General features: G+C 46.3%; 1 long non-coding RNA gene across 2 annotated transcripts in view; it reads right to left on the bottom strand.

The window, feature by feature from the left end:
- Positions 1-12,213, bottom strand: part of LOC134936503 (uncharacterized) — a 196,365-nt gene that overhangs the window by 155,247 nt on the left and 28,905 nt on the right. The gene's annotated exons all lie outside the window — the stretch shown is intronic.

Here is a 12,213-nt window from a genome sequence, read left to right as displayed (position 1 = left end):
ACTGAATATAGAGCAGAGTGCTGAGGGCATATTTAAAGACTGGGAGTCTAGAGGCAAGTTGAATTGAGCATGAAAGTGCATTCCAGAGTCTGGAGGGGTATGGGTCATTAGGTCAACCACACTTAGGTCGACAGTCATTAGGTCGACCACTATTAGTTGACATGCATTAAGTCGACATGGTCAATATGTCGACATGTACTAGGTCGACATGAGTTTTTTACTGTGTTTGGTGTCGTTTTCTTTGTACAGTGATGGGGAAACCCAATAAGTGCAACGTGTCCCCTCGCATGGCGAGCGAGCTTCAGGCAAGGTGCCTCTCTCTGCTACCGCTGTGCTCGGCACAGGTTACCATTCCCAATTGTAATCCACGTGGATCATAAAGTATGAAAAAGTTAAAAAAATTAAGAAAATAAATGAAAAACTCATGTCGACCCTTTTCAATGTCGACATAGTACATGTTGACCTATTGACCATGTCGACTTATTGACCATGTCATTGATCTAATGACTGTCATCCTAAGTGCTGTCGACCTAATGACCGTATACCATCTGGAGGATCTCTCTTTGAAGGCATCTGTGCTACAACAGCCCATAGGCCACTATGGGCTAATGCCAGCTTGGAATATCATACAGTTTAGCAACCCCCATAGAAGCCTATGGGGGCTGCTTTGGGGTCACAAATGTAGGGAGCTGCATCAGATATCTCTCCTTAAATCCTGGGAGTCCTTATCATTTGCGGGTATCTCCCCACAAATATTCTTTAATAAATATGCCCCTTAGAGATTCAATATAATATGAATGTGACCCTGAGTACCCAAACCTTTGCATATACTGTACCTGTAAGCCTCACTATTTATAATATTTTTTTTTGTTCATGAGATATTGGGCCGGATGTAATGAAGTCCGAGTTGGCTGGAGGTGCGTGTTCTCGGCCGAATTGAGACTTTTTTTTTAAATGCCAATCATTTACAACTTCAAGTCATGGTTTTGCTTCTACATGATTGCCACTTCAATAAAATGTCTGCGTTCATTCGGGAACCCGCACCTCCGGCCAACTCGGACTTCATTATATCCGACTCATTGTCTCTATTAGAAAATATTACTTACATACTTGTATTTAGTAAAGTGCTCCTGTCCCCTATACACATTTATCTTCTGTACTGGTATTCATGAGAATGCAGCCGATTAATTCCCTATGAACTAATGACATCACTACGGCATGACCTCCTAGTGAGCTGATAGACCATAGCCCCAAACTGCTGTTTTATGGATGGGCTGTATTCTCATGGCGATCTCTGTGACTCTGTGTTGTCATTGCTTCTGGATTGATAGGCTGCATGCCCATGAATGTAAATCCAGGCCACTGTATTGCTAAATGAATTATTTTATTATGCAATAATGTAAATAAAAACATTCTCATATAACATGCATTCATTGTTTTAAAATGTTGTGCTTCCGCATAGCACCCTTTTAAATAACAGAACAAAGAGATTTTGTAAATAAACTGAATGACATGATTTAATAAGGGATTGTTGCGAGTGAATGACTATTACTGAGTCATTGTATACTGAAACTCCTGACTGCTACATAGTAATATGTAATTACACAAAACAAAACCCTGCATTATGAGGCACTGCGGATGTGATCTGTTCCTGAGCATTCAACTGTTGTATCCAGAAGACAGGCCTCATATTGTGAGATCATTCGCACTGAAAGGATGAGTTTTATGTGTGGCCGTGGAGGAAATATGTAATGCTGTATATGTATATTATATTCGAGAGTGATGAAAATTCTATCATCACCATGCATGTGATACGTAGTGTGGGCAGTGTGTGCCAAGGTGATGACACAGCCAGTTGGCGAACAATAAAAAAAACAGTTTGAAGAAGTCTGAAATTCTGGACCTGACATTAGCAGAGTGTTGGCGGTCGGGATTCCGACCGCTGGTATTTCACCGGGTGTTGGGATACCTGCGTCGGTATCCTGACAGCCGGCAAAATGAATGCCTCCTGAGTGTTGGTTGAAATAGCGGAGAAAATATTCAACTTAAACTGCTCCAGGCCATTGTGTCCAGGTGATGTGCAGCTCTTGGGGAGAGTGGTCTCATGCAGGGGAAATGCATTTAAGTGGATTCAGCTTAGAGTTTCCGCCCATCCTGTATTATACAGGATTATCCTGTATAATTGACAGGGACATGCAGCGTTCCATATTAATTCAACATGGTGCATAGTTTGTCCCTTTTTTTGGTCTGGTGTCTCTCTCTGGGGTAAAGAGATAAATAGGGACAGAAGGAGAGTAAAGGGGGGTACTGACGGGAGAGATGTGTGCTGAGAGATCTTAACACAGATCGCTCAGCACACATCTCCCCCTCCCCGCTCAGCACAGTGCGATGTGCTGAGCAAGGGGGGGGGGGGGACGAACGGGGGGACGCTAACTTGACACAGTGGTGAAGTTAGCGACCCGCTAGATTGAGCCTGCATGCAGGCTCAATCTAGCACCGGCGATAGCGATGCACCTGGCCGCGCATCGCTATCGCTGGGGGGCATACACACGGCAGATCCGTGCTTAAAATCGAAGCAATCTAGTCAGATTGCTTAGATTTTAAACACGGATTTCTGTAAAGGGGGGTACACACGGAGAGGTCTGTGTTTAAAATCTAAGCAATCTGACTAGATTGCTTCGATTTTAAGCACACGTATCTGCTGTGTGTATGCCCCCCAGCGATAGCGGTGTGCGGCCCCGCACATCGCTATCCCCGGTGCTAGATTGAGCCTGCACACAGGCTCAATCTAGCGAGTCGCTCACTACACCGCTGTGTGAAGTGAGCGCCCCCCCGTCCGTCCCCTGCTCAGCACATCACGCTGTGCTGAGCGGGGGGAGAGATGTGTGCTGAGCGGTCTGTGTTAAGATCGCTCAGCACACATCTCCCCCGTATGTACCCCCCTTAAGGGGAGAGAAATAAAGAAGGAGAGAAAGAGATGATAGTTGATAATTTAGAGACAGAGAGAGGGGGTGGGGGGGGGAGGGTGGACAAGTGTAATGTCTCCAATCATTTTTGATTATTGACTTTGTTCAACTCCAAAATCTCTCTGATTCAATTTAGAGGAAGTCCAAGTAGGCACCAAAGAAATATCTAAACACTGCGAACAGACATCAGTTTATAGTATGTCAAGTGTGTGAATACTATTTATCATAGGGGAGGTTTCAGCAGGGCAGCCAATCTGGTAGAGGGCATTGTCTGTACTTAGTCAATAGGGACAAGATTTGAAAAAGCTGCTGCTAGACAGTGAAACGCGTCAGTACCACCCTCTGGTCAGTGGGCAATGCTATATGGAATCCTGGGGCTTCTTATGGAACCATCTGCCAATTGAGAATTCCAATATGCTGACTGTGGAATAAGGGACTCCATATACTGTGCGTTGGAGCCCACTGCCACGATTTGGAACATCACTATTTGGAAATCCCCAACATCATCACAGGATCTGTGAATATTTACCAAAAGGTATTTGAATGTACATGATTCTCTCAGGCTTGGGATCGATATGCTTCTGCCCAGAGACTGATTTTATATGAACTGACCAGAGATTGTTCATAAGGCTTTATCATATTATGATTATTCTTATCTTATTGCATTGTTTTTAATTGATTATTAAACTGGTACTATTTTTAACAGCACCTTATAGTATATGTTTTTTAAACCAATTTCTTTAGCATTGTATATCTATTATTTCTTGTTCTTATTTGTGGAGATTGCAATCCTGTGTGTGTGCTGGTGCAGTGCGGTGTAACCTTGTGTGTATGCAGGTGCAGTGTGGTGTAACCCTGTGTGTCTGCTGCGGTGTGGTGTAACCCTGAGTCTGCTAGTGCAGTGTAACCATGTGTGTGTGTGTGTGTTTGGTGCAGTGCAGGGAAGGGAAAGAGGAATGATGAACATCACGGCAATATAGAAATACAGCTAACCGCATAAACATCACATGTCTCCCATCACCCTCCAAATCAATTAAATCATTTAAATGTGGCTTATGGAATGCACAATCTGTTTGTAACAAATTAACATCCATACATGACCTCTTCATATCTAACAACCTGCTGGCTATTACAGAAACATGGCTCACACAATCAGACATGGCCTCCCCTGCAGCACTGTCACACTGTGGTCTCCACTTCACACACACCTCCAGGCCTGGTAACAGTAAAGGTGGTGGGGATGGATTAGTACTATCCCAATTTTTCGCATACACAGTTCTACCACAGGTTCCATCCTGGGCATCCCAAACAATTTTTAGAAGATTTTTCTGCCTGGCTCCCTCACTTCCTATCCTCTGACATCTCCACCATCAACATGGACAATCTGAATATTGCTACTGATAGTCCAAAATCTGCTGCTCATGCCTCCAAACTACTCTCTCTAACCTTCTCTCTCTGCCTCTCCCAATGGACTGACTCCTTTACTCATCAGGAGAGCGCCTGCCTTGATCTAGTATTCACCAGACTATGCTCAGTTTCTGAATTCACTAACATCCTTTTCCCTCTCTTAGATCACAACCTTATCACCTGCATGCTCTCCTCCATTACTTCAAACTCAGTGTCACTGAAGTCCTCCAATCCTCCACAAACCCGCAGAAATATTAATGCAAATATTCTTCAAGAACTTTCCACCTCACTCCAACTGCTTTCACCTATTTCTGCATTCACTTCTTCTGAGATGGCTGTATCACACCTAAACCAGACTCTAGAGATAGCCCTTGATGAAGTGGCTCCAGCTACCATCACACTCCATGTAGGCCTAGATGTCAACCGTGGCACTCTACATTAACAAGACACCTACAAAAACTGTGACGTAAAGTTTAACACCAGTGGCATAAATCTTGTATTTTAAGTGACTTCCTGTTAGGATCTCCTGTTCTGTACTGCCACGTCGCCATGGCAACCGGGAGGCAAGTGTTAGCGAAGTAACCTGAGCGCAGCTGATACTCCGGTCTGGGTTTTTACTGTGTAGTGGTTACAGGCTCTGTGCACGGCAGGGAATCCGGCGCTGGTTTTGTGCTCACAGTCTGTGAGGTCTGAGTGGGGCGTGGACAGCACCTGCTATATAAACCATCCTCTCAGGCTAGGCAAATGCTGCTGAATCTTTGTTTGTTAGTCAGTTCCAGAGAGTTAGCTAGTACTGTGTGACTTTGTATTTACTTGTTGCTTACTGCGAATAGGCCTTGGGATTCGGTACTTCATTCTGCCAATCCGGACCTAGCAGTAAGACTGGAGTCAGTTGTTTAACCTGCTGGGGTTCTTTTGCTATTCTGTGAACCCAGCAGGTTTGCGGCTGTACTCTCAGACCTGCTTGCTTAATCCTCCCTCACTGTGCAGGGCGTCCAGGTGTCAGTTTAGTGGCAGTAAGCTGAACCTGTGCCCTGCAAGTGGGGGTTAGGATTGTGGATACTCTCCTTGTGTCTATATTTCTATCTCTGACCAAGGAGTTTATTCCCACACCCGTTGGTAACCCTTTGGGGTTTTTCCTGTTGCTCTTAGCAACATCATTTTGGGTGCTCCACATGTTAAATCACTACATCTCGCTTCATTGTCCGCTCTATTCCATCTGAGCATTCCTGACACTAGGGAGACACCCAATTCCTGAGCCTTTGGGCTTCCCCGTTCATTTTGTGTTTATTAGTTATTCCATCACCTCCTGTGTATGTTGTGTTATACTGTCTGTGAGTTCGTTTTGCCTCGCATCCCTCTCTGTTCATACACCGGTATACTCCTGTTAGCACTGGTGTGCGTAACATATTCAGCAGCCCTACTCCTGTTGAGATTTTGTGGGAATATGGAGCATACCCCTCAAAATACTTTGCAACAGGTGGTCGATCAGGTGCAGGTCCTGACTCGACAATTTAATGAGATGTCCATTAAAATGAACACCCCGCAGGCCGCTAGCGGAGCTCCCGCAGCAGCAGCGGCAAGTTTAGGGGTTAAGGAGCCGAAAGTAAATCTCCCGGATCGTTTTTCTGGAGATCGCTCGCAGTTTTTTTGTTTCAAGGAGAGCTGTAAGCTATATTTCAGGCTTAGGCCCCAGTCTTCTGGGTCGGAAATTCAGCGGGTGGGCATGGTGATTTCCTTGCTACAAGGAGACCCACAGGTCTGGGCATATGGGTTGCAGCCTGACTGTCCGTCGCTTAAAAGTGTTGATGTTTTTTTTACGGCACTGGGCATTTTGTATGATGACCCTGACAAGATGGCTTCAGCCGAGGCTCAGATTACGGTCCTAAAGCTAGGGCGATGGCCAGCTGAGGTTTATAGTACGGAGTTTCGGAGGTTTGCTCATGATACCCAGTGGAATGACCCAGCCCTGAGAAACCAGTACCGAAGGGGCCTTTCTGACCAGATAAAGGACCAACTGGTACAATATCCCTCGCCTGATAGCTTAGCTTAGATCAGCTCATGCAGTTATCCATCCGGGTGGATAGACGGCTGAGAGAGCGTAGGCTTGAAAGGGAGACCGCAGTTTCCTTTTTTCCCAAGGGAACCTCAGACTCTGAGGAATATTCCGAGGAGCCTATGCAGATTGGGGCTACCCGCCTCTCCTCGCGTGAGAAGACGCGGAGGAGACAGCAGGGTTTGTGTTTGTACTGTGGGAATAAAGGTCATGTCGTAGTATCATGCCCAGAAAAGCCGGAAAACTTCAGGGCCTGAGGGTGATGGGAAATATCCTGTCAGGCCAGAAGTCAGATTTTCCCAAAAAGACTTTTCTCATTCCGGTGACTTTGGAGATCCTCGGTCAAACTGTCAAGACTGAGGCCTTTGTTGACAGTGGGGCCGATGGGGTTTTCATGGACCGTCAATTCGCCCTGGAACACTCTGTTCCCTCAGTACCTTTGGCATCAGAGATTGAGATCTGTGGGTTAAACGGGGAACCATTGTCCCAGGGTAAAATTACCTCTTGCACCAGCCAAATTCCTTTGTTTATTGGAGCCACACACTCTGAAAAATTGTCTTTCTATGTGACTGTCTGTTCTTTTGCCCCATTGGTTTTGGGGTTACCCTGGTTAAGGGCCCATAACCCTCAATTTAACTGGGTCTCTGGGGAGATTCTTAGTTGGGGTAGTGATTGTTTCAGGAGTTGCTTGAGCCTTCCAGTCAGGCTCTCGCAGCTAAGTTTGCCAGGATTGCCAGGATGTTATGCAGATTTAGCGGATGTGTTCTCCAAAAAAGTTGCGGAGGTACTACCTCCCCATCGCCCCTATGACTGTGCCATTGATTTGTTGCCGGATGCTAAGCTTCCCAAGAGCAGGTTGTACTCCCTGTCACGTCCTGAGACTCAGGCTATGGCAGAGTACATTCAGGAGAACTTGGCTAAGGGATTTATCAGACCCTCACAGTCCCCAGTTGGGTCGAGGTTCTTCTTCGTGGGTAAAAAGGACGGTTCGTTGCGAACCTGCATCGACTTCAGGGAATTGAACCGTATCACGATTAAAAACTCGTACCCACTGCCTCTCATTTCGGTTTTGTTTGACCAGCTTCGTACTGCCACCATTTTTTCTAAGATTGACCTACGCGGTGCTTACAATCTAATCCGAATAAGAGAGGGGGATGAATGGAAGACTGCCTTTAATACCCACTCAGGGCATTATGAATATTTGGTGATGCCTTTTGGGCTCTCTAATGCCTCGGCAGTCTTCCAGGAATTCATGAACGATGTGCTCAGGGAATATTTGGATAGATTTTTAGTTGTTTATCTAGATGACATCCTAATCTTCTCCCATTCCCTGGAGGAACATCGGAAGCATGTACGCTTGGTCCTCCAGAAACTCAGAGACCACCAGCTTGGGGCGAAGCTGGAGAAGTGTGAATTTGAAGTCCAGCAAATCGCATTTCTAGGGTATATTATCTCCTCAGAAGGCTTCCAAATGGAAGGTTCTAAGGTACAGGCAGTCCTGGATTGGGTGCAGCCCACTAGTTTGAAGGCGCTTCAGCGTTTTCTGGGCTTTGCGAATTTTTATAGACGGTTCATCGCTGGATTTTCGTCTATAGTGGCCCCCTTGGTGACACTCACTAAGAAAGGGGCGGATGTTGCTCACTGGTCTTGTGAGGCCAAAGCGGCCTTTGCCCGTCTCAAAAGGGCATTTGTCTCGGCCAAGGTGCTGCGACACCCAGATCCAGAGCTTCCTTTTGTGGTAGAAGTGGATGCCTCTGAGATAGGTATTGGGGCAGTGCTCTCTCAGATGGGGGTGTCTGATAACCGCCTTCATCCCTGTGCTTACTTTTCCCGTAAATTTTCGTCTGCCGAGATGAATTATGATGTGGGTAACCGGGAATTGTTGGCTATAAAGGATGCACTCGGGGAGTGGAGACACTGGCTTGAGGGGGCTAAGTTTGTGGTCTCGATTCTCACCGACCATAAGAATCTGGCATATTTAGAGTCAGCGAAGCGGCTCAATGCCAGGCAAGCACGATGGGCTTTGTTTTTTGCTCCCTTTAATTTTTTGATAACATATCGCCCTGGGTCAAAAAACATCAAGGCTGATGCGCTCTCGCTGAGTTTTGCTCCAGTCCAAGAGACCACCGAGGAGCCATTGCCCATTGTGTCCCCATCATGTATTAAAGTGGGCATTACCCAGGACCTCTTGTCATTAGTCCTTAGAGCACAGGAGCAGGCTCCTCCAGACCTTCCGGTAGGTCTCTTGTTTGTGCCTCCTAGGTTAAGACAGCGAGTGTTCCTGGAATTCCATGCCAAGAGGTCGGCAGGGCATCCGGGTATTGCCAGAACTCGGGAGTTGCTGTCTAGGGCGGTGTGGTGGCCCTTGGTGGCTAGGGATGTGGATCAGTGGGTTCGGGCATGTGACGTTTGTGCCCGAAATAAAACTCCTAGAGGGGTTCCTGTCGGCCCATTACATCCACTCTCTATTCCATCTAAGCCATGGACCCACATTTCCATGGATTTTGTGGTGGACTTGCCCAAATCCTCGGGGATGACAGCCATTTGGGTTGCGTTGACAGGTTTTCGAAGATGGCACATTTCGTTCCACTGGTTGGGTTGCCATCGGCCAGACGCCTGTCTGAGTTATTTATGCAGCATGTTGTGCGCCTCCACGGGTTGCCACTTGATGTGGTCTCTGACCGTGGATCCCAGTTTGTGGCCAAATTCTGGAGGGCATTTTGTTCTGATCTCCAGATTTCTGTGAGCTTGTCATCAGGCTACCATCCACAGTCTAATGGGCAGACTGAGAGGGTGAACCAGTCCTTGGAGCAGTTCCTCAGGTGTTATGTCTCCAAGTGTCATACTGACTGGGTTGCTCATCTGTCCATGGCGGAGTTTGCCTATAACAACGCGGCTCACTCTGCTACAGGGATCTCTCCCTTCCTTTGTGTGTATGGGCATCATCCTAAGGCCAATTCTTTTGACCCCCTGGATTCCACGCCTGGTGGTTCCTCTGTGGTTTCGGCCCTTAGGGGTATTTGGAGGAAAGTTAAGAAAGCCCTTGTGTCTGTGTCATTAGTGACCAAAAGGGTTTTTGATAAGCGGAGAAGACCCTGCAGCTTTAAATTAGGAGACTTCGTCTGGTTGTCCACCAAGAATTTGAAGTTGAGACAGCCATCGCATAAGTTAGGCCCCCGGTTCATCGGCCCTTATAAGATCACCAGGGTTATCAATCCGGTGGCATTTCAGTTAGATCTGCCCCGTTCATTGGGTATCAATAAAACATTTCATTGTTCCCTTTTAAAACTGGCGGTTAGTAATCCTTCTTCCAGTGGAAGACCTTCTCCTCTTCTGATACTGGTTCAGAGGGAGTTTGTGGTTGAAAGGGTTCTTGACTCCAAGATGGTTCGGGGTCGGCTGTCATTTTTGGTGCACTGGAAGGGGTATGGCCCGGAGGAGCGGTCGTGGGTGCGCAGTTGTGATCTTCATGCCCCCAGACTGATACGCTCTTTCTTCTCGCAGTTCCCCGATAAACCCGGTGGTAGGGGTTCTTTGACCCCTCGTCAGAGGGGGGGTACTGTTAGGATCTCCTGTTCTGTACTGCCACGTCGCCATGGCAACCGGGAGGCAAGTGTTAGCGAAGTAACCTGAGCGCAGCTGATACTCCGGTCCGGGCTTTTACTGTGTAGTGGTTACAGGCTCTGTGCACGGCAGGGAATCCGGCGCTGGTTTTGTGCTCACAGTCTGTGAGGTCTGAGTGGGGCGTGGACAGCACCTGCTATATAAACCATCCTCTCAGGCTAGGCAAATGCTGCTGAATCTTTGTTTGTTAGTCAGTTCCAGAGAGTTAGCTAGTACTGTGTGACTTTGTATTTACTTGTTGCTTACTGCGAATAGGCCTTGGGATTCGGTACTTCATTCTGCCAATCCGGACCTAGCAGTAAGACTGGAGTCAGTTGTTTAACCTGCTGGGGTTCTTTTGCTATTCTGTGAACCCAGCAGGTTTGCGGCTGTACTCTCAGACCTGCTTGCTTAATCCTCCCTCACTGTGCAGGGCGTCCAGGTGTCAGTTTAGTGGCAGTAAGCTGAACCTGTGCCCTGCAAGTGGGGGTTAGGATTGTGGATACTCTCCTTGTGTCAATATTTCTATCTCTGACCAAGGAGTTTATTCCCACACCCGTTGGTAACCCTTTGGGGTTTTTCCTGTTGCTCTTAGCAACATCATTTTGGGTGCTCCACATGTTAAATCACTACATCTCGCTTCATTGTCCGCTCTATTCCATCTGAGCATTCCTGACACTAGGGAGACACCCAATTCCTGAGCCTTTGGGCTTCCCCGTTCATTTTGTGTTTATTAGTTATTCCATCACCTCCTGTGTATGTTGTGTTATACTGTCTGTGAGTTCGTTTTGCCTCGCATCCCTCTCTGTTCATACACCGGTATACTCCTGTTAGCACTGGTATGCGTAACACTTCCTCACATATAAGACTGTCTACTACTCTTATCATAATGCTCTGGACACTGCCAAACAAACATATTTCCAAACTCTCATCTCTGCTCAAGTCTCTAACCCCAAATGACTTTTTCATACATTTAAATCACTTCTCAACCCTTCTTCACCCAACGCACCACCCACTATCAAAGCACAAGATAATTCTTCCTACTTTAAGGACAAGATTGATAAGATCCAAGATGAAATGGTATGCTGTTTCTTAACCAGTGACCTACTCAATTCACTACCTGAACCATGTGGCACTTTCTCTTCATTTGATTCCACAAATAAAGATGAAGTATCAACACTCATCTCATCCTGCTAATCTACCTCTCCTCTTGATCCTATACCCTCACATTTAAGTAAATCTGTCTCCTGTGCGCATCCCAACCTTAACTAACATCTGTAATCTCTCTCTCTCTCTCTCCCCACTGGTATATTTCCCTTACTGATCAAGCATGCAGTGAAGACTCCCATTCTAAAAAAAAAACAAAATTCTGACCCTAACTCTCTCAAACAACCGTCTCATCTCTCAGCTCCACTGCCTCTCCAAGCTACTTGAGAAACTTGCCTACACTCACCTCACACACTTTCTTAACTCATACAACTTATTGGACCCACATCAGTCAGGCTTTCATTCTCAACACTCCACAGAGACAGCACTGACTAAAGTAGTGAATAATTTGGTCACTGCGAAGTCTAAAGGCCATTACTCAGTTCTTTTTCATCTAGATCTCTAGATCTCTCTGCTGCTTTTGACACTGTTGACCACTCTCTTCTCATACAAACACTAGAATCTCTAGATTTTCAGGACACAGCCCTCTCTTGGTTCCTATCCTACCTATCTAATCGCTCTTTCAGTGCCCGTTTCTCTGAATCCACCTCCTCTTTGCTACCTCTTTCAGTTGGAGTACTGCAAGGCTCAGTCTTAGGTCCTCTGTTTTTCTCCATCTATACCTCATCTCTTGGTAAACTAATCAGCTCTTTTGGATTTCAGTATCATCTGTACACAGATGATACCCAAATCTACCTATCCTCCCCTGATTTGTCCCTGTCTGTATTGGGCCGTGTCACTGAATGCCTATCAGCTGTTTCATCTTGGATGTAATCTCGCCATCTCAAACTTAATATTTCCAAAACAGAGTTAATTATATTTCCACAGGCCAATAGTAGTTACCAACCTGATATTTCTATCACTGTTGAGAACTCGCTGCCTAGGTGTCATCCTTGACTCTAAACTGTTGTTTGTTCCCCACATTCAATCTGCCTCAAAATCATGTTACATGCATCTAAAAAACATATACAAAAT

Source organism: Pseudophryne corroboree, chromosome 6 (genome assembly GCF_028390025.1).
Source record: "Pseudophryne corroboree isolate aPseCor3 chromosome 6, aPseCor3.hap2, whole genome shotgun sequence".
Taxonomy (NCBI): Eukaryota; Metazoa; Chordata; class Amphibia; order Anura; family Myobatrachidae; genus Pseudophryne; species Pseudophryne corroboree.
Note: the sequence above shows the minus strand (reverse complement) of the source record. Positions and strands in the feature narration are given on the sequence as shown.